Here is a 25,224-nt window from a genome sequence, read left to right on the forward strand (position 1 = left end):
TTTCAATTCAGACAGTGTGGATAATCAGCTGCCCATTCACCTTGCATATTTCTCATAATTTTTTTAATACAAATCATGAATCAATGTAAGCTCTCCCAAGGATTTGGTTAACTCAGTTTCTGTGTAAATGTCCTTACATAAAGCCTCAACCTCAAGAATCTGAAATGATAGAAGCAGCACATCTCTCTGGGTCACCCACTCTATTTATTTTCTAGTGCTAGATGCTGAGAACTCTTAAGAAATATAAGATATGCTTCCTGTCCTGAAGGTACTTGCATGATCTAAACAAAAATAAACAGTAAAGCAAATTATCATTTGGCCAGTATAAATCCCCACAAAAATGTTATAGCCCAACCACCAAAATCAGTATTTCAACGATTTCCCATTGCATTTAGGACAAAGACAAACTTCCTAAAAGAGCCTGTGAGACTTTGTGTGCTTTGGAACGCAGCCTTTTATCTGGCCCTAATTCATTTTGTTCTCCCTACACTGTCTTTCAGGTCTTTATCTGACTCTTTCCCTCCCACCCCAGGGCCTTTGAACAGTCTCTTTCCTGGGCCTTGAAGACTAGCCATCTCCGGGCTTCTTGCTGTAGATAATTCCTTTTCATCAGCAGCATCAATTGTCACCACCACCTTTATGCTTTCACTGCCCCCATATGCCTGTCATTCTTGATACTTTTCACAGTAGCAAATCTCTTATTGATTATATAATTATTTTATAAATGTTTCTGTCCACCTTATATGCTTAGTCTTTATGAAAGGATTTCAATAGATATTTGTCTAAGTAAGTATATCAATGAATGAATGAATAAATACATGGAGCTACATAAACAAACCCATACCTCCATTTTGATGATTGTAATTTAATAAAATTATTAAAAGTCTGAAGCTGTCTGTGCAAATGTGTCTACAATTCCTACTATATTCACTGCTGGACACTTCAAAATAGAGTGAAGACACCGTCTCTACTATGCTGCCTACCGAGAGAGAGACAAGTTAACAAGTAATTACAACATGACATGCATTCTAGATAAGATAAATCCAAAGTGCTACAGGAGAAGAATGAACAGTGTCTGGGGGGAGCTGAAGACAACTTCTGAAGGAAATGACATGTGAACTCTTGAAGAAGAACTGGAAGTGCAATAGGCAAAATATTGAAAGAAAGATTTGAAGCAGAAAGTAGAATGTGAAAAAGTAAAAAAAGCTCTGAAGATCTTGGTAGAGCATGCAATAGCAGATTGTTTACCACTGTGGCTCAGGGTGTGTGGAACAGGAGTGACTTGAAATAGAATGGCAATTGTAGGCTGAAGTGAAATGACAAGGAGGTGATGAATTTGAGGTAAGGACTGGGACTGAATGCAGAAAAGAGATGTGGAAGAAGTGAGAAGAAAGTAGGAAATACCCTCCAGGCAATGATGGGGGTTGTTTAGGCATCAGGGACCACCATCAAAGTCACCCTTCATAGGGTAGTGTTTCCCTCACTTCCACATGACACCGAACACATGGCTGTCAAAAATACATATTTCAGGGACATGGTTTAACCCCACTGAATCGGTAATCCCAAAGGACATGCCTGGATCTGTGTGTTTCACCAACACCCTGAATAGATCTTATATCAGGGAAATTTGAAAAATCTTCCCAAAGGGAACTCCCACTCCACCTTCAGATAAGACACATCATCCTTCTCTGCAGCACTGAACATTCAACCACAAAGATGACAGTTGCCCAAGAAAACATCAGCTTCAAATCAGTAGTTTACATGATGACCTTTATTTCCAATATAACAATAAAATGTGCCTGGGTTAGCCCAGAGAAAGTACCAGTGTAGTCAGCAGATCACTGGCAGAACTATGTACACTACTAAAGGAAAACCCCAGCTCATTATGCTCAAAAGGTAGGGAAACTGGACTGTCTATACAGATGGAAGAATGTCTGTATACTTCTTCCATTAGCACAGTGGCTACAGGTGATTCCTTATGTCTCTAAACTCATTGGCTTCTCCCAGATGACTATCAATCAAATTATTAGTTGAGGTCCCGAGAGTCATGTAACCAACTGTAGAACATCTAAAATTCTTTCAACACTTAGTTTTGGGACTTTTGGCAGATAAAGATTTAAAAAAAAAAAAAAAAAAAAAGGATAGAAGATACATAACACAATCCCCTCTGAGTCCATCACACCCCTGTGCTGGAAAACAAAAACAATAACCCTTTCTGTGCTGTTGAGTTTTCTGAGTCTGACATAGCCATACTGTGACATTTGCATACCAACACTTCATTCAGCCCACACACTTTTCTGGAGACCATCTGGGTCAGCACATCACTATGCATGAATGCAGATATAAATTAAAATGTGGATATTGCAAGCCTGAACCATTTCTATTTGATTTTAATCTTCCTGGGAATCCAGTCCAGTAATAGTCTCCAACTGCAGAATTCAGTGAAAAAGCAATGCAGTGGAATCTCCAGTTATTTATACAATTCCCTTCATAGTTAGAGACAGTTTCACTTCTCTGTGCCTCAGGTTCCTCACCTGCAATTCACTACAAGTATTTTTTAACCTGTTTCATATAATACAATAAAAAGAAATTTGTAAGAGCTTGCATAACAGGATATCAAATTTCTTTGTTGGTATCAAACCATATTTAAATGGAAGGCTCTTATTCCAGTGGGAAAATAGGTATAATCTGGGATCCCCCCCCCCCCATTTTAAAATCAGATGAACTCAGGCTAAATTTACAACAGGCACACAATTGAGGCAGGAGCAAATTGCTGGGAGGAGAAAGCTCCATCTGAAGTAGAACACTGGAGAGGTAAATACTACCTTGTCTGTATTTCATCTTTCTTTTCTAAAGATATTTGAATGTCAGAAAAAGATGCTCTTAATAAAATATGACTTGTTTGCAAAAATGTTGGACTGATTTGGCAAAAGAGGTTTGGAAAAAGAAAAGCAGTGAAAATAGAAAGGGAAAAAGGAATGATAACTGGCTGTAACTGAACTGCACAGAGATTTCTAAAAACACCAGATATTATAATTCTTGGGCCACAGAGATTAATTTAAGTGAGGATTTCAGGAAATGCTGAGCACTGCTTTTTAAATGTCTGTTCTTACATTTGGCTGATGGTATAGCCACTCATGATTCATGGGGTTTTCCAAGGTTTTTGTCCTTTGGTCCACAACATAATTTCTCAAAGTGTGTTTACAACATATGATGATAGGAATTATATGGAGAAGATAAAACCAGAGGGTTGTGTCCAGAGCCCATGTACATATGAACACTCAATTTATTACAAAAAAAAAAAAATGAAACTACAGACAGTGGGGAAAGAATGGTCATTCTAATAAATGATACTGGAACAGCTGGATATCCACAAGGGAGAAAAGAATATTGAATGGAAAAAATAAACATGCAAAATAATTCACACTATGTGTATGGCATTTCAACATAAAGAAGTGTTTCTCAAAACGTAGGTCATGGACCACTTTAATCTAAATTGCCTGTGTGATACTTAAAGATATAGATTCCTGAACCTACCTTAGTTTCATTAATTCTCTGTAAATAAAGAATACAAATCCATGTTTTATCAATTCCCTTAGATGTTTTTCAGTTCACTAAAACTTAAATTTCGTGTGTATAGTATTTGGCAGTTAGGAAAACAATTATCTAAATTCCAGTTTTGCCACTTATGGGCAAATTAGGTAATCCGCCTATATTTTGTCTTTTCTAGAGTAAAATGGTGATGATAATAATCTCATGGATTATTTTTGATGGCTAAATGAGATATTGCATGTACAGTGCTTGGTATAATTTTGGTTCATATTAGGCACTCAGTAAATGTTAAAATTATTCATCATATCCAAATAAAATTACTGGGAATTATTTTTAATCACTTATAAAAATTTTTCAATTGTCAAAATATTAACTCTGTAAAGTTATTATTACTGTATTTAAAGGGTAGCACCTATATCAAATACATGGACAGAGAAGCACAGAGTATTTGTTTGGAGATAATAACTATTCATTTGTACATCCTATTCAAGCCAGTCACATTTAAAGGTAGAGCTTTAGGGTCTATGTGTGTGATACAGTAAGAAACATCTGCCCAATGGCAGGCATAAGCTAAAAAAAAATCTTGAAAATCAGTGCAATAGCAGATTCAATAATCAGCAAACATTTACTGGAAGACAGTGAAGTTCCAGAGAGTGTACTGGATGCTGAGCTTTGAGAAGAAAAAGATACTGCCCTTCTCTACAAGGAGCATTCAGTCTATGGGATATCGCGGCATGTCATCCTCATATCTGCATATATTATACAGCATTCCTCAACTGATTTTTGTTGTTGTTGTTGTTGTTACTAAAAAGCTAGAAAACTGGAAAAGCCAGTACAGGATATTTATTTATGGCTATTTTTTCCGAATCAGAGATAAAAGAAAGCTATGAAACAGTACGTGCACTTGACTTCCTTTCCCTTCCTGTTCTGAAAAGCCAACACTTTGGAAGTTTGCAGATATTGCTACATTGTTCCCTGGCATCCAACACTGCTGATAATAACTGTGATACAATGAATGGAAAAATAAAAGTACTCTGGTAGGGCACAAGCTACCTTAGTAACTTCTCTGGTCTGAACAATGCTTGCTTTTTAGTACTAAGGAACTAAATATCTACACTGGGAAGTGAACAGCAAACTTCAGAAAGTAATCGGCAAAGGATTTGGTGCCCAACTGTGCCAAAATAGCCAAAGCCAGGAGCCCTGAGATTCCAAAGTATTTTGCATACTGTCTATATTTGTTCCTAGGGCTTCCATAACCAAGTTCCATAAATAAGGTGGCTTAACATCACAAAAATTTACTCCCTCACAGTTCCAGAGGCTAGGTACAGTGGTCAACACCTGTGATCCCAGTGGCATGGGAGGTTGAGGCAGGAGGATCACAAGTTCAAAGCCAGCCTCAGCAATTTAGCAAGATTCTGTCTCAAAATAAAACATAAAAAGGGCTGGGGATGTGGCTCAGTGGTTGAGTTCCCCTGGGTTCAATCCCTGATACTGAACCAAAAAAAAAAAAAAAAAAAAAAAAAAAAGAGAGAGAGAGAAAGAAAAAAAAAATCCAATGTCAAGGTGTCAACAGGCCCATGCTCCATCTGAAGGTTCTAGGGAAGAACCTGTCTGTGTGTCTCTCCTGGCAAACCTTGACATTCCTTGGCTAGTGGCTTCATCACTCTAATCTCTGCTTCCATAGTCACATGGATGTGACTATGTTCCATGCTCTATCCTCTTCTAAGGGCACCAGTTATTGGATTTCAGGTCCATCCTAATCCAGGATGATTACCTAAACCTTAACTAAGTACTTCAGCAAAGATTCTATTTCTAAATAAGATCACTCAATGAGGATTCTGGTGGACATAAAATTTTGCGGGCAGATCCAGCACAGTCTCAGTAGAACACAGTCTTAACGAGGAGATGGTTAGTTATAGAATCCAGGAAGGCAGGTATATAGCAAAGGGAAAGTAACTCACAGGGTTGCCTTCCTACCTTCACTAACAGGGCCAATTTCTCCACTTGGCATGGTAGGCACAATGCCAAAGGCCATGATACGTTTAGGAATTGTATTCATATTTCTATTTTTAAAAATTATAAAATATAATTTTAAGTTTTCTATGGAGGACAGGGTCTCCAGAAAGCTAAAGTATTCAGGGCACATGAAAAACATTAGGCAACCCTGTTCACAAATATGAACTCAATTCATACTCTCTGCCTGAAATTCCCTTCCTCTTCTTCTTCACCTGTTTCACCCTTTAGGACTCAGTATTAGGATTCACAATCCCAGGGGAAACTTTCCTTGATGACTTCCCTCATCCACTGCCACTCCATCCTCCCCACCCCAGCTGGATGGGTGCTCTTCTTTAGTACTCACATGCATGGCTCGATCACTCTGCCTCCATGTTGCTTTTTTATTTTCATGAAGTCCCTCTGGGGTAAGCTTCTTTAGATCAGAGACTAAACATCAAGTACCACTGCGCAACCGATGCTACTGCTGGACACCCAGTTCCCCTAAGTCTGGTGAATATATCCCCCTGAAGGCATGAGTGTTGGCTGCTAATTCTTCAGAGGAATTGGCCTGACTGCAGACACTTGGTCTAGAGAAGTTTAGCTTACAGCCATCCCCATTCCCCTGTGTGATCCACAGCCCATCACTGATAGTGGGGGTATCAGTCCAGCCCCCTTACTGTTAGGGAGAATAACCTACAGGGTAAAATACACTCACCACAGAACCCTAGGAAATCACATAATTACCTTGCTTCTTTACCTGCCTTTTTCTTTTCCTTCTGCCTTTTCAGCATTCCCTCACTCTATTACTTGCTGAGAATTCCCATCTCACTTTCTGTTTCAAGGGATCATGTCCTAAGACACTTTGAATCTCCATGACCAGCATTAAGATTTGGGGAAATTCTCCAATAAACACAGATACTGAATGAATAAATGGGAGGATGAACAAATGAGTGGATATTAGAGAGACATGAAAGTCAGTATCAATGACCTAGTCAGATTTTACAAGGACTGAACTGATAATAAATGTACTGTCAGTCCATGGTAAATTAGACTTAAGCACAGGGAGAAAAGATAGGGATGCACATTCTAGAAGAGAGGCACAACACAGGGGGATTGCTCATGAAAATGAAGGATGAGCCTAACAATTAGACCTGAGAAAAGATGCCTACTGTGTGCCCAGCACTGTGTAAGTCACTTTCATAGGCACCAACAAGCTAAGTTGATATTAAGCCCTCACAACTGGGAACAGGTTTCCTTCAATTCTCTCCGACTTGACTGGCCACAGAGCTCAGGTCCAGATGACTTTGAAAGCTTGAATTACAAGTTTGGTTCAAAGGAATTCTGGTGAAAAATCATCTACTGATGGAAAGGCTCCCTTTGAAGACCTGATACCTTATGACAGTACCCTGGAGATCTAAAGAATACGGTCCTCTGAAGGCAGCGTTCAACAAGCTGTAAAAATTAGAGAAGATTTCATGCCATGGAATTTCTATCAGTTCCTCTCAACCTTTGCAGCAGTTTGGGAGCTGAGCAGATGGCAGGCGAGGGATGAACCAAGTGGTGAAGTTTCAGCTGTAAAAGGCACTTCCTAGAATGACAATTCAGAAACTTATTTTCCCAACACATATCGTATTGGCAGAGAGTTAGCAAATCCTTTCAGGAAAAGAAGGAGGCAGTGAGTCGGAATGAGGAATTCAGTTTGTTTAGGGTAGGTAAAGGCAAACTCTACTGAGTCCAATTCTTTCCTTGTGTTTGGTAGTACACCAAGACAAAGAGGCATGGTTTTGGGATATTAAATAAAAATTCTTTAAAAACTAAAGAATAGGGTCTGCAATAAAAGGAACTTCCAGCACATGAAGCAGCTGCCCTAATGTATTCTGAAACCAGTGAATAGTAGTGTCCACTAAGCTGCTCCAACTCTGGTTGGCATTTAAGACCCCTCTAGTTCCCAGCAATATATCATAAAGACAGAGCAAGGTTGTAGAAATGACATAATCTGGGCTCAAATCTTGCTTCTGGTACTAAATACTATTTGATCTGGAACAAATGATTTTTTTCCTCTCTGAGCCTCTGAAGTGAGGATGGCAGGGGGACAGGGCATAATAGCCATCTCAAAGGTTATTGTAAGAATTCCGTGTGATCATGTACATGAAAGTAACTGGCAACTAGCAGATAAACTGGTATCAGTTTTTCTTCACTTCTATCCTGACTAGCTTGACAGAAGTTCATCAAAATAACTGTCAGCTATTTCAAACTGCTTTACCTTTGGTTCATCCATAAATTTTCCTTTATCTTCAACTTCAATCATAAAGGTTTATTTTCCTTGAAATTCCATAGGCTTTTTTCTGTGTGAATGAGGTAGTCAGGATTGGCTTTTTGAGATTTTAGATCATATATGTATACACACACACATATAATTAGAAACTATAAAGGTAGAGGTATACCCTGACTTACCTACTTACTTACTTAATCTCCTTGGAGTTATATCCTAATAAATCCATCATAAATTGAAAGTACCATAAATAAAAAATGCATTTTATATACCTAACCTACCAAACACCAGAGCTTAGCCTAGTCTACCTCAAATGTGCTCAGAACACTTTCCTTAGCCTACTTTCAACACAAAGCCTATTTCATAATAAAATATTGAGTGTCTCATGTAATTTATTGAATGTTATACTGAAAGTGAAAAGAGAATGGTTATATGGGTATGCTTTCAAACCATTGTAAAGTCAAAAATTATAAACCAAGCCATCCTAAGCCAAGTACCATCTGTATTTGATATTCTGAAGTTACAAGTATATCATCACTTAATAAGGCCTGTTTGTTTTAACTAAATCTAAATCACTCAGGGACAATGAAGGTGTTATTGGTTGTGATTATTTTTGTAGCAAATAATAGAAGAGCTACCCAACCGGCCTAAACAATGAAGGGAATTTATAGGTTCCTGTAACTGAAAAGTCTATTAGACTTTTTATAATTGATCCAAGTATAGTTTTGTCCAGGTTCTGGCTAAATATGTTCTGCAGTTCTCTCAGTTCTGTCTGCCTCTACACATTGGGTTTGTTTTGGGGCTAGGCTCATAAAGTAAGTGCTAGCAACGTGATAGTAGTTTCTCATTCACATCAAATGGCATATTAAACATCAAGAACCACTGTACCAAGCTTCACTCTGATTGGGCCATCCTGGACCCAATTTCTGTAGCTGGGGAAATGCCATTCTCTGATTGACTTAAATTTATATCAATCTTATAACAAGGAAATAGAATTATTTTATGTGGTTTAGAGCAATAAGGACCCTCCTCTGGTTCTGAAGAAAAGTTCCATCCACCCCAAATAACACCGTTCACTCTTTTTTTTTTTTTAAGAGAGAGAGAGAGAGAATTTTTTTAATATTTATTTTTTAGGTTTCAGCGGACACAACATATTTGTTTGTATGTGGTGCTGAGGATCAAACCCCGGGCGGCACGCATGTCAGGCGAGCACACTACCGCTTGAGTCACATCCCCAGCCCCTCGTGGTTCACTCTTAATGAACCTGAAGGGGATGTGAAAGACACAATTTGAATGTCTACAAAATTTTAAAAAATAATTTTAGCAAGTTAGTGCAGTTTCTTAAATGCTTCTTTTAATTTTTAAGTTATCACTTATTTTGCTACATTAGATTCTTTCCAAATAAAATATCACACACTCACACTTCATCATCCAAGGGCAACAACAGACTGAGAGTCAACCAATAAAAGGCAGGACAATGGCAAGAATTTCAGAACATCTAGGTTAAGGGTCTTGTTCCCCTCCCCACCCCCACCCCACTTCCTCTCATTTTTTTCTTGCTCAATTTTCCCAATAAACTTTTCTTTTTTCTCACTTTCTTATTCCCATATATAGTCCTGTTTTTCTTTTCTCAGTATAGTTTTTAATGCATGCAAACATAAAGGATGTTAGGTTACAAACTTCTGACATCTCCCAATTTTAGCTAAAGCCTCAAAACTGTTGGCACAGGTGATAGTTCTCTCCTATGATGGCAGAAATTTATCCTCTCAGGATAGTAAAAGGTAGCCAGTGCTCATCCATTGCTCATTTCCCTAGTAGACAATAAAGCTACAATTCCAGGTACCTGTGAAGCTGAGGCAGGAGGATCATAAGTTCAAAGCCAGCCTTGGCAACTTCTCAAGACCTTCTTAAAATAGAAAAGGCTGGGAATGTAGTTCAGTGGATAGAGTACTCGTAGATTCAATTCCTAGTACTAATAAAAAAAAAATAAAAAAAAAAGGAAACAAGACATTTGTTGAACAGAAAGTTCTCCAATGGTGAATTTATGTGTAGAGATGACAGCAATGTTCTCACCCACTCAGAGTCACTGGGGAAGGCTTCCAAATGACTGACTCAGAAATCCACTTGGCAGAAGGGGAAGCTGGTATCTTATTTCCATGCTGAATAGTTGCCAACGTCCACAACCTTGGAGCTTGGGAAGTACATGGAGGAAAGGAAAGAGTGAACAAACAAATATTGCCTAACGTTGCACTGATGAACCCAAATTTGGGGTCAGAATCAAGCTGTCCATTAGGGAGGGATTAGAGTAAACTTTTAATGTGTATACAGCATGAAAAGATTTTTAGATTGAACTGTGCCTCCTAATACCTGGAAACAAATTTTAGTACTATCCAAAAATGAACACTTGTGTAAGCCATTTTCAAGAAGTGAAGAACAAATCATCAGTGCAGAAAGAAAAAAAAAAAAAAAAAGATCATCATTTGAAATTAGTCATGGAATCATTTTTTTAAAGCTTTACATTTTTAATGTGAATTTAAAAAGCAATTTCCTAATTATAGGCTATTTCATTGTTTCATAAATTCAGTGTGCAAATGCAAACAATCATATGTATCACATATGTAACATGCTTTCTGTGAACATTCCTACGTATGCCTCAGTTGGGTCTACAATAATCTCAGTGCTCCAAGGGAACAGTTGAGAGCTAAATGAAGAGATTGTCTACAAAGATGTGGACAGGGCTAAGGGATATTCATACAACCAGAGATGGCTGAACTAGCAACACCTGGAACCCCCTCAGCATGCTGTTTAAGTCAGCTTTTTTGTGGCTGTGACCAAAAGGTCTGACAAGAGCAATTAGAGGAGGAAAAGTTTATTTGGTACATGGTCTCAGAAGTTTCAGTCCGTAGATGGCCAACTCCATAGCTCTGGACCCAAAGTGAAGCAGAACATTATGGCAGAAGCATGGGGAGGAGAAAAGAAATTCAAGATACGGTGATATAGGAAGTAGAGAGAGCTCTGCTCACCAGGGACAAAATGTAAACCCCAAAGGCACACTCCCAGTGACCTAGCTCCTCCAACCACACCCTACTTGCCTACTACTGGTTACCACCCAGTTAATCCCTATCCTTGATTAGGTTACAACTCTCATAATCTAATCATTTCACCTCTGAACAGTCTTTCATTGACTTACAAATGAGCCTTCTGGGGACACCACATATTCACCATGACATTCCTTAGGCCTTCAGAGGGAAAGGGAGGGAGCAGTTGCAAACCACCTAGAAAGGACAGACGTGAATTTCTCTTGTGTGTGCTTTGGACACTGGCAGACAGGGAGCCCAGGCAGTGCTGAGCACAGAGCAGGACGGAGACCCAAGAAGCTCCAACTGGAGTTGGCAAATGGCAAATATTCAGAAAGTACAACATATTTCAAAGTTCTGAATTCTGGCAAATGTAATTACAATTGGGACATATGATCCCCAAATCACTTAAATCGGGTAGAATTTTGTAAAATAAAGCAGAATTTTCCCATTGAGTCTCTTGACAAACCTGGAATTCTGTTCCAGAAAGAAAAAAAAAAAAAAAAAAAAAAAAACACCTCAGGTCAATGAAATAAACCTTATGAGTGTAGAAAATGTATTTTAACACAAACATTATTCATCTAAAATGACAGTGTCTGAACACGTGCTAGAAAAGAATCACTAAAACAAATCTCAAAACAAAAATGCCGAAACTGAGAACTGAAAAATAGCAATCCTGTGTAAGACCACAAAAGGAGGCCACAAGCCCCAGGCCCACTTCATCCACATCAACATGTCAGTGTCTCCCGTTAAAGTCCCACTTTTTTCAACATTTTTGCAATGACAGGCCCTCATTCATATATTTTCTGACACCTGCAGGCTAAAATCATTCATACTCCCAGGAAACATGAAGTTTTGTCCTTCTTTGTATCCCCCAAAATCATTTTCTCCCTTTGCATACTTTTCAATTACTCTCTGCACTCTTATCTCTGCTAACTTTTAACAGATCATCAAAATTTTCTGCATCTCTGTTTCCTCTCTCTGATGATTGGGAAGTGAGTTCTGTACAATGGAACTGTCTTTCTACTCTCCCATTTGGTTCCCACATCTAACCATGCAAGACTTTTTCTCTTTCTACACTCAACTAAGCTCAGACTTCTGTGTTCTATTGCTCTAGAAAACTTTCTGCCCTGACTATACCATCCCCTTACTTTCAGAGGAAATCCTTCAAGATTCTATTTTAATGTCTTCTCTCAAACCCTCACTAATCTCACCTCATTCTGTCCTCTACATCCAGCCTGGTCAACAGAATTAAACATCCCATCTCCTCTGCTCACCTGGTCCTTAGTCCACAAACTTTAGAAGAGTCTTTGTCATCTGTCTTACAGTTGGCTGTTTGTGTGACTATCTTCCCCAATAGACTTTTAGTTCTGGAGACAGAAACTGTGCCATTTGTCTTTATATCTGCAGAGCCAGAAGGCTCATAATTTATGCAGAAAGAAAGAAAAGACCATCTGAAAAGTCTCTTGCAATATCTTCAAGGTTTTGTTAGCAATACGGTAACCCTTGAGTCCTCCCCTTTGCTCCACTGGTACCTCAGAGCCAGGGCTACAAGGCACTGGCAGACTTCTGGACTTTCCACTGTGACACTGGCAAAGATCCAGAAATCAGGTCAGGACTGCCTCAGAATCACTTTAAAACATTTACATGGTACAACATGTAATAGATTAAAAGGTCCTTTTGCAGTGTAAATCTCTCAGGATTTATTTCTGATTTCATTCTTTCATATTTCTGCTGCTATAAAATAGGTCACCATAAAATGCCCAAATACTATATTATTCTGTGTCTTTATAATATAATAATTCCAGACACAATTAATAAGCAATGAATCTGTTATAGTGACAACATAACCTTTCAGTATTTTTGAATAAAGTATTTCTTAAAAGTAAGTTATCTCAAAATGATTTATTACTTTAAGTATGTGGGTTAACCTAATTATCCTATTAAATATTTAATAAACAGCAAATAATTTGATAGTTCCATTGTGCATTTAAATTTCTAAAGTTCTTTAGATGAGCTCCTCTCAAGGGAGCTTATTCTCTGCTAGAATCCAAAGACTCCAGAATTCCATGTGTATAGGAGATTTTTGGAGAGGGATAGCATACATAAAACCTAATGTGGATATATCTTGGCCTGAATACACGATCTAAATAAATGTGTCACTTCTGCTTAACATTGCTTTGCATAATGAAGCTATGCAAAGTAATATAATCATATATTTATTAATGTTGCAGTGAAAAGGTTGTACTATAGAAATGTTATATTGAAGACAGAAGAAGGACAGAGGTACAACTAGAGAATAAAACAGTAAAGCACAAGGTATTCTATGGAGAATCGGGGAAAGAAATAGGATTGAGAAAGACAAAAATCCTAGTTAAAAAAAATGCATTTCTTTTCACCTTCCCTTGCAACTGAGGGAACAGGAAGGGTTTGCTCACTGTTAACCACAGGTGAGAAGTCCATGAGTGTAGAGTGTGCATGGAAAGCCTAGAGGGTCCATGAAGACAGGGAAGTCTCAAAGCCTAGCCAGCAGTAACTTCACAAAACAGACCTAATATCATGGCTTTTCCTTTCTGTCATCCCAGTTTCTAACACTACTTCCAGGTAAGTCATACTCCTTAATCATGAGTGGGCATAGGACATGGTTTGAGCTAATCATGGTCACAATGACTGTACACTTGTGCCAATCAGGGCTGGTCTAAATTCTCTCCCTGTGGAGTTGATAGAAAAACTTTCCCCTCCCCTTTGGGCTAACTATGCTGGAATTATTTAAGAGCTACTATGGTTCTATTTTGTGGAAGGAATGATCCCCCAGTAGGAGAAAGGAAAGTCAATTGTAGGGAAACAGGTTAAAAGAGAAAGGGGACCATGACAATGCTAATGTCCTAATTTCAAGTCTTCAAGTGCCCAAATTCTTTATGTTCTTTTTTAAAAAATTCCATATGATATATCACTGAATCGATATACAAATAACGAACTGTTAATTTTACTAAGACCATATTCATGATCATAGACCAGGAACAGCAATTATAAGGATAGTTAAGAAAGATTTAACATTTTGGTTTTGTAAAACTTAATAGGTAAAATGAGCTGTTACTTAACACATGAGAATAAACAAATAAAAATGTTCAAGCAGTGTCCCCTTTGATTTGTCCCAGTTGTCTCATGATATTCATAATATGAATATTTAATTTTAACATTAGGTAGTCAGTGCAAGTAAGCTTATGTTTAATATTCTATTTATGTTTTATATGCTCTGTTTACTGTATTTTTTTTTACCCATATATATTCTGCACTGGTCATGGTTCTGCTTGAAACATTTCTTTTTAACCTCAATAAAAAAGAAGCTTTTGGTTTATAACCACATGTAAAGTCAAACAAATATATTTTCCACAGTTTGATTACAAAAAATAGGATAGGAGGCATATGCACTATTTCTAAGAACCACTGAGAAGGATTCAGCAAAGAGGCTGTTATAGCTATTGAGGAAGAACAGATGAAAAAAATAAGGTATCCAAAGACTACATATCTGCCTAATCCTTGCATTCTCTAGATTGGTAATTCCTAGTGATTGCATCCTTGTGGGAAAGACAAATAGCTCTGTGTCTGAATTGTATATGATACAATAAGGAATGAACATTAAAAACTTGAAAAATTGCTTTAAAATATTTCTAGCACTGTAAGATTTGGAGCACTATTGCAAGATCTGCTATTTTATTCCTGCACTGTCTGATTTACCCAATGAAAGCAGACATAGTATCCTTATTAGTGGGAACAAACAGGAAAGCAAAACAATCCTTTCCGAGCAAGTTGGAGAAACTATTAAAAATAGATAAAAGGTAATAAATAAAATTGCTACAATAAAGAAGGTATCATTACAGCAACAAATCCCCAACATATTGTCTATTATTTTCCCTTTTAACACTGATCTACATTTCTTCCAGCTACAGTGCTTGGAGCCATTTACCCTCTACAGTTGTTCTAATTATATCTATCAAATGTGATGCATGTTTAATTGGATTTTAATAGGACTGCAGCTCCTTGTTTAGCACCAACTTTAACAGGAGAATAATTTATTGCTGATAAGGTATGGGGTCTTCTGTTCCTCCTACTAAATAAGAATTGGAAATGTGTTTGAAAACCAATGTCTTGGGTGAAGTTCCTGTTCTGAAAGCAAATGCCTATAAATCAAAGTGGATGATTATTTTGTCCATGCTCTGAATGAGTTGAGAACAGATATTAAAATGTTTAATAGCCCTGCCTATGAAAAATGTTGATTTAAGAAGTGCTGCCTAAAATTTTCTTCCAGTTAATTAGATACTAGGTGCACAATTTCAATGATAATATTATAACAACAGGTACATTTCCTGCTTGAGGGAAGTATAAACCAATAACAAATTAATTCTGTGAAAACATGAACAAGCAAACCTGACCAAGAGTTACAGTATTCATAAGAAATAAAATTGACATAAAAAAGTGTAAAATTTTTAAACAGTAATTGCGAGACAACTGAATTCATTTCCATATGCAATCTTTCTTTTCTTCTATTATGTTATAAAGGATTTCTAGATATTATTTTTGTTGGGAAAAAATAAAAATATTTAACTATATCAATGCAGCATGGTGCTTTATGAAGATGTAGCTTAATTGTAATCCCTAATTACTTACTTATCTGTCAAAAGTAATTTGGTTTCCATTTTGATAGTGACAGCCTAAAAAATGAGTAGGTGTTAATCATTACATTGTCAGAACAACTCATTGACTGTTTAAATGGAGATTCAAGGTATATTTTTTTTTGGAAAAAACATGGAAATTACAAGAAATAAGAGGTAATATGGATTCAATAATAATATTACTTTGCCATAAAGAAATATCTTTGCTTCCCTGAACACAAATTAACTAGAAGTCATCATTTTCTTGCTTTCGAAGTTCAGGACAATAGCAGCTGACTGAAATTAATGGACATTTAGATGAGCTAATTATGTGAACTTTGAAAATTTCCATTGAATCATAAGAGAATTATATGTACTTATTTGTTATGAACATCTTGTTTTTCAAACTATTTATTTCTCACAATTTTAAAGTAACTATTTATATATAGTTTCTTTAAAAATACCTCATTAATCCTTACTTATCAACCTCTGTGTTTAATTGAATGGAGGAGGGAAACAATGGCAAATTCAGTCATGAAAATAAAATTCATTATGAAAGGTGCAGGTGTGAGAAAACTAAGAAAAACAAGAATGCTCTTTTAAAAGAAAAATAAATTAACAAGTTATTTAAGGATTTTTTTTTTGGAATTCTAGATAATAAAACATGAGTGTCAGTATATCTTTGTCCAGTTAGATTTTAACTAAAAGCATAGAAAAGCATTTTCTATGTATGAAAGCTTTCTGCCTGCTCCATTTCTTCTTAAATTCTAACATCATTTCCAAGTCAGTAAAGACTGGTATCTGACATTCATCTTTTCTCATGGCTACCTATGTCTACAGAATGTCATGAACTAATTCCTGTAACCTCCTGTAGCAAGAGTGTAAATCCAGTAACTATATGACAGTATGCAAAAGGTAACAAATGACCCTTGACCTTAATTAGGCCGGATACTCCTTGCAGAGAAAGAATATATACATAAAACATAACTCTACAAGGAGGTGTATGAAAATGTCAGTTGAATTTAGATCTACTTTTAAACTCTGTGGGAAACTGATTTCTAGCCGACATACACATTCTTCCTCTGTCTACTGAAAAATTTTCACTCTGTTACCATTCACTTTCAGGTATTTATGAATTCCCTACACTCTCAACATTTCCATTAAAAACTATCCTTTCCCATCTGTTCACCAACCCACCCAGAGAGGTCTCACATGCTGTATATAAGTGTGTATGACGTGACAAACATAAGCATGACATTTTAAATCTGTGGCTTGGTATTTCCAGCTCTGGTTCTTCCAGTTGCAAACTGAGAGGTTTTTAATAAGTTCCTTGCAGTCTGTAAGACTTGCTATACTCATCTGTAAGATATGGATTGTTTTAATAGCACTTATCTCAATGTTGCTGTATTAAATGAGGCAACACATCCAAAGAACTTAGCACACTGCCTGGCTCATAGTAAATGTCCAGATGTTGGTTGGTTGTTGGTTGTGCTCATAGAACTCTGTGTCTATGTTTTTGCTCTAAATTTGATTCAGGGAACAATGCACACTTAACATCTGCAATATAACCGTGGACATTCTTGGGGAAACCTGTTACTGCCCTATTGTTGATTACATTTTGAAGCTCCCATGGCTGAATAGGAGGAAGTGATGACAACAATTCACTCTTGATATTTAATGCTTTGTACTGCCGCAGTCTGGCTGGGCACAATTCAGGAGCCACTTGTCAAAAGAAACGAACTTTATTTTTAGAACCACACATGCCAAACAAAACAGCTCCTCAGGAAAACCTTCAGAGCCCAACTGCCACCACTGGCTTCCCACAAGCCTCTCAACCTCCCCCACTCCTCCTGCTCTTGAGGCCGACTGGCTGGGTCGCATGGGCGGAGCCAAAAATGTCCCCCAATGAGCAGCTCCGTGGTCTGAAAGGGCAGGGAAACAGCCCAATGAGCATCACCGCAGAGGAGCCAATCAGCTAGAAGTTGCTGGGGCCGCTGTGAGCCAATCATCAGCTGGCAGTCTGAAAGTTTGCTGGGGCCCCTTCGGCTGTGGCTCTCAACATTGTGCTTGATACATGCTAAGTGCTCAGTAAATATTTTCTAATTATTCTTGATACAGACTCCCAGTGCTGAGCACTATGCAATAAGCAGGAGCAGGAGAGGAAATGCTAAGGGAATATAGACAGGAGATGAAAACTTACATAAGCAGTTAACCAGAAAAAAAAATGAGGGTGCACTAGTGGCCCAGATCAAAAGACTGGCATGCCCAAGTCCTGTGAAAACAATAAAAAAAAATGCATTATAATCGAAGAAATGAAAGGTCAAAGTAGCTGTAATGTCAAGAATAGTGGAGAGGGGGTGCCATGGCAAGGAAGGAGGATGGACAACTCTGAAGCAAATCAAACCTGTGATTTTTAAACCATATTTGATGTTTTATTCTCCAACGTAAGTGTAGTGGGTTGTAACTAAAGGGTATTAAGCACAGACATTATGCACTTAAAAATAAAGCACTCAGGTGCAATAAAGAGAAAGGAAAAAGAGGCTGAAGCAAAGAGACACCTTAAGATGCTACTGTGGTAGTCTGAGAATATTTTAGTTTTTATTAGAATGTGGAAAAATGGAATGGAGAGAAGCGAATGAATTATAGCAATGGTTCTCAAAAGGACCACTGTTGATATATTAAAATTTCTTAGAATTATATAATTACTCTTATTATTATAGTTTTGGGGACCTAACCAGACTGAGTAAGACTCTTTCAAGATGGGACTCAAGCAAGCATATATTTTTAAAGTGTTCTTCACACTGTTCTAATATTCAGAACGTGCTGAATTTGAAGATCCTATTATACATTCAGCTGCAGAGATAGGTAGGCAATTAGTTGAGTTTGAGATCTGGGACACAGGAAAAACTGGTATCGTGTTGAGAAACAAGAAAAAATGTTGTGTGTAGATAGATGGTACCTGGTATTTTGGGAATGAATATAGCCTAAAGAAAAAGTTTACAGTCAGATGAACCTCTAAGACTAAATCCGGAGGAATTTCAACGTTGAATATTTGTATGAACTAGGAGGCTCAAAGGAAAACTGAGAAGGAACATTGTTGTTTATTCAAAGCCAAAGGAACAGATGTCAGAAAAGAAAACTGGTCAACTATGTTGACTTCTGCTAAGTGACACAGTAATATAGATAAGAATGTGGCTACATGCGTAACTGGAAAAACCTGGGTATTAAACACCTCAGTCTCTATACATCTTTTGCCTATGTTTAAAAGCAAAATATGTCTGAATGAAAATACAAAGACAATAAAACAAGAGAATATAATCCTACCAAAATTTTCTTGTGAATTTAACTTTTCACACTCTCACATTTTCCTCTACAAATTTATATTTCTTCAACTCTGTTCCACAATTTTTTGGGGGAGAGCATGGATTGAACTCAAAGGCACCTGACAACTGATCCACATCCATAGCCCTATTTGTATTTTTTTTTTTTTTTTTTTTTTTTTTTAGATACAGGGTCTCACTGAGTTGCTTAGCACCTTTCTTTTGCTGAGGCTGGCTTTGAATCCGTGATCCTCCTGCCTCAGCCTCCAGAACTGCTGGGATTACAGGCATGTACCATTGCACCTCACTTGTTTTTCTCAGCTGAGGGACTGATGTCTTTTTGACTTCAAAAATAGAAGCAATCAAGACAGCTATTTCATCCTCTCAATTCTTTCTCTATTGCCTTCCTGTAATCAGGCTCAGAATCTTCTATTTTCTTCCTATTACCATGGAGAAATCCCATACTCTTATGTTTACCCTTCCAGTTTTCTACTGAATTTTATCTCATCAAAGACTACAATTTATACTAACTACTCTCAGTCCTATATCACCATATCTTCCTTTCTCCCATACTTTTTCCTCTGTCCCTGTAGTATTCTTCTGTATGCCAACAAATCTTCCATCCATAAATTATCATCCTCTTTTGACCCCAAACTGACTTTTTTCACCTTGCCATTTTATTTTCTTCTTCAGTTAAAAACTTTTAAAGAGCTATGTCTGCCAGATCATTTACTCACACTTCTATTTTATCACTTCTTGTTATACAAATGCAGGAAGTTGTATTAATCTCATTCACCAGTTTGTGTCACACTATCAATATTGATCTCAATAAGAACCTATCTTGCATTTTTATACCCCTGAATGCCTTTTATGTACTCACTTTACTAACCATGTAGGATCAAAATTTGAATGTATTCTCATAAACCTTGTAGCTATTAATTGTGCATGTACATTTAATTCTCATACATGGTGTGTTTCCATAGGCTGCTTTGTGTTTCTCATTTTTTCCATCTATGTATGTCATTAATGTTTATCTACACTGCTGTCATATAACCAGACTTTATTTGAAATTGTTACATGGGATTCCTATGTTATCCATGTTTTCAGTGATGCTCATCTAGATCTTCACCTTACAGATTGTCTGGTATACATATACCAGACAATACATATACATATACCAACACTGTTTTTTCATATGCCTTCTTTTTTGAGACTCCCTAAAGGAAGCTCAAAAATTCATCTGCTATATGTGCAAGTTTACTGTGAGGAAAGTCATTCTAATTTACTTTACAACCAGTTAGCTAATGCACACCTGTATGGATAAATGCACATATACACAAATTTAATTAATTACTGTCGCCTCTCCAAAATTATGATTCATCTATATCTCCAACACTCCTTCATGGATTTTATGTTCCCACACCAATATTACTTTATTACTTGAATTAAAATATGTTGTGTCTATATATGTTCTCTTTTTTTAAAAAAAAAAAAGCTCTACTTAGTTTTCTTTTTTAATATCTTTATTTATTTATTTTTTATGTGGTGCTAAGGATCGAACCCAGTGCCTTACACATGCGAGGCATGCACTCCACCACTTAGCTACAGCCCCAACCCCTGTTCTATGGTTTTTAATACTAAAGTTGTTTGCTTCTTCTCACTGTCTTCTCCCATGACCTTGGTTAATTTCTCATGGGTCCAAAATATTCTTACATTTTAAATGTTACTATTAACTTTTTCTATATCATTAATTTCTCTCCCTTTTCAGTCTTTCACTTTATTGCCTGTTCCATGGGGCTATGTCATCATGTACTAACATTAGTTTGATCAGGATCACCCATTAAATTTTACATCAAGTCCAGCAGCCAATATTCATATTTATTTAACTTAGTGTTGCATATGACATGATTGCATAGCCCACTTTCTTGGGACACTTTTTTTTTTTTTAATCTGACTTCTAATGCCTCTCACCTAACTGTATTCATATGCCACATTCTCCTTCTCAATTTCCCTTTACATTTCCACTTCCATTGTTCTTCCTCTCAAGTTTGAAATATTCCTAATAATTTTCTTAGTTCACACATTATACTTATTTATATTTCTTCTGTTTGTGATCTCTTCCTGTTCCTAGTTTCACAATTCATCAAGAGACTGAAAATTCCTGGGTTTATATCTCAAGGTCAGACTTTTTCTGTAAAGCACCAAGTTCATCTATCACAGTTGTTTTTGATATTAACCTTGGATATTTAGGTATGTTTAACCTAACAAAGACACCACAGATCTATTTATTCAACTTCACCAAAGCCAAAGCAGCCTTGCCCTTAGTTTCCCACCTCTATTCTCAGTAAGGTCCTTAATAGTCTCAAAGACTTCTTGATTGTTGTCATTTTTGCATTTTAAGTTTTATTGCTTCAGGGACTTTAGGTGTTCTGTTTTTATTTCTAGAACATTGCTCCAAGCTGGAGGACTTGTAAAAACCCAGACTGAGACCTGCCATACAGTCTGTTTCAGTGGATCTGGAGTGAGTTTAAGAATATGCTTTTCTAACAAGTTCCCAGCACATGTTGCTGAGGACAACACCTTGCGAACCAATGACCTACAGCCATATCTTTTTACATAAGGTTTCAAAAGGTTGAGTGTTCAATCATCATTTAAATGTAAATCAATTAGGTCACTGTATCTTCAAATGTCATTTACATTTTAAGTTTCAAAAAATATATATGCCTCAGTAAATAATACCAAGGTAAATTAATTATAATGGAACTAGTAAAGCAGGAGTTAATTGCATATATATTCTCAAAAGACACAATGAAAATATATAAACTTAAATAATTAATTTGTGTTCCAGCAATTCATATTACCCTCTTTTGCTACCTATACAAATTTAGACAAATTAATTCAATACTCTGACCCTCAATTTTCTTATCTGAAAAATGTAAATATAAACTCTACCTTAGAGAATTATTGTGAGGACAAAATGAGGTGAAATAGCCAACACAATGGCCACTGTATAGTAGCTGCCTAATCACAGAGATTACAACAATCTGAGGAATTACTGTGTACCAAGCACTGCTAGGCACTTTATACATGAATCTCATTCAATCCTCAAAATCTAGATAGGTCGTAATTCCCGTTTTCCAGATGAAGAAATGGATGTATAGAAACATTTAAATAACTAGCACTAGCAAAACACAGGTATAATAAACAGTGTCAGGATTTGAATCTAGGCTGGCTGCTTACTGCTCAAGTTCTGAAGTACTATGGTTTTTCTTCTTTCTCAGGATAAGACTCAGCATGTATCACTTGTTCCTATGTGTGTTAATTAATTAAACAGCACTTTAACCTACTTCTATAACATGCAACTGATGAGAAAGTTAATCTCATGGTGTTATATTGACATATATTCTTATTTTCAAGATTCTTCATTGACAAAATAACTTGGCTAACACTGACAATCCAGAAAAAAAAAAAAAAAGCCCCATTGAAAAACAGTGTACACTACTAAGAACAGGAGACAAGTCATGTTTGTAATGGCCACAGAAACTGAAAAGCTTGGCATTTGCCCCTTCCATTTTTCTTTCTGTTGGGAAGCAGCTTGCAAATGGAAAAATCATCTCTCACAGTCTCCCTCCCAGAGACTGAATATGATGAAAAAACTGTAAGGCCAAGCCCTGAAGGAAGCAGAGCCAAGAGCAGCTTCTATCCTTGCCAGGAGCCTCAAAAGACCGATTAATCCTGAATAAGATAGCTATAGACTATCACCAGATTTGACTGTGGTAAGACATGAAAAATGCAGCAAATTAAAGCACTTTACATAACACTAAATAAAAATACAAATTTCTAAAAATCTATGGAGGGCTGTGCAGAGACTTTCAGAATTATGATTTTGAGGTGTTTTCAATTTTAAAGTAAGCAGTATTTTTTTTTCACACTGAAAATTTTATGATAAAATGTTATAATGCCTGGAAAAGGAAAGATCTTCTAGAACCAGGATATTTCCTGTAGAAAGGGGCTGCCAAAAGAAGCAAGGAAGAAGCTTCTGGGGGAGTAAGGGGAGGTTAGGCATACGGAACTCTTCTGATGAAGTCCTGGTGTTCATTTCCACAAAATAGTATTTGATGCTCTTTAAGGTACGTTAAGAATAAAAATTTGAGCTTAAAAAACAACACACTTGATCAGTTTTGGCCTCCTAAAGGGATAGGCTGAACTCTCATTTGAAAGTTTCCCTTACTTGGATTCCAGAAATAAAGCCAACATAAACAAAGCATCTGCTCTTACGTAAAAGAGCCAAGGTGTTCTCATTGTACACTGTGGGCAAACCATATGTGACTTTTTCAAGGTCTCTGTTCACAGTGTCCCAGGGTAGCAAATGAAGCACCAGTTTAGGGGCCTGGGGTCAGGCAATCAGTGCTCTAAAACTAACCTATTGTCTATTTTCAAGTTTGATACAGCATTCTTGTTTTCTCATCCCCAAATCACAACTGCTTATATTTTCTAAGTTTAATATAACATTTAATAAACTTTTTCTGGCACTTTTAGTTAGAATAAATGTTATGCTATAATTATGTACATTATATAAAATGTAATTTAGGGTTTTAGTTCCATCTAATTACATGCAATCAAACATGTAAATTTAATGCCATGCCCAACTACAGTATTTAAATGGTCATTCAACGTTTATTGTCCTTGCTTAGAGTAAACCATTGATTTAAAGAGAATATATGAAAGAACAATATGAACTTTCCCAAACAGTCTACTTAGGATCATAAAGTTAACTATCTGCATGTGGTCCAACTGCATGATTTGTTTACATGTATGCTAAAGAAAAGTGGTAATCAACCAGTGGTTACAGAATTCAGGTAGCTTTCTTATAAATGATTTTATCATATGATCCTTTACTTAGCTTTGGAAAATAATTTCTGGATTAAAAAACTCAAGAAGAAAAATTATCTTGATATAGTTCACTGTAGCGAGGAAATACAATCCACCACTTGGCATGTGTACACAGGAAAGGTCTGGCTCCCAGATGCTTCTTGCCAACCCACAGTGGATTCAACAATGTTTAAACAACTGACAATGTGCACTTACAGCACTGATGACATGGGGACCAAATATTCAGCAGGAGCCTGTCTCATGGGTATTTTCACGTATTGAACAGAAAAATCCAAACAAAACAAATCATAGACACCCTCATTCACATTTCACAAACCAAAAGACTCAACACAATGCAAAAGTTCTTTAAAAAAGATCTCATCAAAATTACATCAAAATTTACAAATAAGACTTGTTTCAACACCACAAGAAATTCAAAAAAAATGTCAATTTTTCTTATTGTATTAGTTCTTTAAAATTAGAAATATAAGCCGGACTTTATGACTTATATAAAAGTCCAATAATAACTCTTTCCAGCAAATAGATTAACTGTCTCCACAGCTCATTCATTATAATCATACTATTTATATTAATATCCATGACTTCCTAAAGCCTGCGCCTGCTGTTAACTAGTGTTTCTATTAGTTTGAATCAAATGAAATTGTGAATATTTTGCCTTTTTTTTTAACCTCCCCAAACAGGAATTTTATAAGTTTCAAGGGGAAAGTGAAACTTCAAAATTTTTGACGTCAAGCCAGGTGTGGTGGTGCATGCCTGTAATCCCAGCTACTTGAGAGGCTGAGGCAGGGGATTGTAAATTTGAGTCCAGCTTGGATAATTTTGCAAGACCCAGTCTTAAAATAAAGTGAGAAGGGCTGGGGACGCAGCTCAGTGCCTGAGTGGATGAATAGCATGTTCAAGGCCTTGGGCTCAATCCCCTGTACTGAAAAGAAAAAAAATTTTGACACCAAAGTGTCAATCTACTTTTCTTAGATACATAATGTCTATAATTCTTTGTCACCATCCCACAAGTATATCATTTAACTGAACAGTCTTTTTTCTAACCAGGAAAATTCTGAATAAAGTCTACATCCTACTGTAGCAAATTCAAGCATAAACAAAATATTGTTAATATTTAGTATGAAATCTGCTGTCACAAATGTAGCCAACAGTGAAGAAGCCATGATACAAATAAAATTACTTTGTGTGATTTTTCCTATTTCCAGATGACAAGCTTCTTTGAGATGATATTCTCTCTCTTAATAACAAACAACTTCTGTCACATAATGTTTATGTCATGTAAGTTTTACAAATGAATAGTGTAAAAACTGGTTTGACTTTCTGGGGGAGAAAATGATTGATTGGCATAGGGCATAAAACTAGTTATTTAAATTAGAAGGACTGGAGTTGATTGGAATGCCAACTCCATTTTTAAGACCTATTCTAAAGTCACCACATTAACCTGATTTAACATGACTTAGATT

The 25,224-nt window shown here is 36.6% G+C and overlaps 1 protein-coding gene and 1 pseudogene across 1 annotated transcript in view; both read right to left on the reverse strand.

Annotated features, from left to right (window-relative positions):
• LOC114082016 (spermatogenesis-associated protein 31D3-like) overlaps positions 1-14,480 on the reverse strand; it is a 39,770-nt gene extending 25,290 nt beyond the window's left edge. The window contains exon 1 of the mRNA XM_071600488.1: positions 12,174-14,480. The gene's annotated coding sequence lies outside the window, so the exon portion shown is untranslated. The remainder of the gene's footprint in view (positions 1-12,173) is intronic.
• LOC114078858 (src kinase-associated phosphoprotein 2-like) overlaps positions 9,683-25,224 on the reverse strand; it is a 168,050-nt pseudogene continuing 152,508 nt past the window's right edge.

Source organism: Marmota flaviventris, chromosome 13 (genome assembly GCF_047511675.1).
Source record: "Marmota flaviventris isolate mMarFla1 chromosome 13, mMarFla1.hap1, whole genome shotgun sequence".
NCBI lineage: Eukaryota > Metazoa > Chordata > Mammalia > Rodentia > Sciuridae > Marmota > Marmota flaviventris.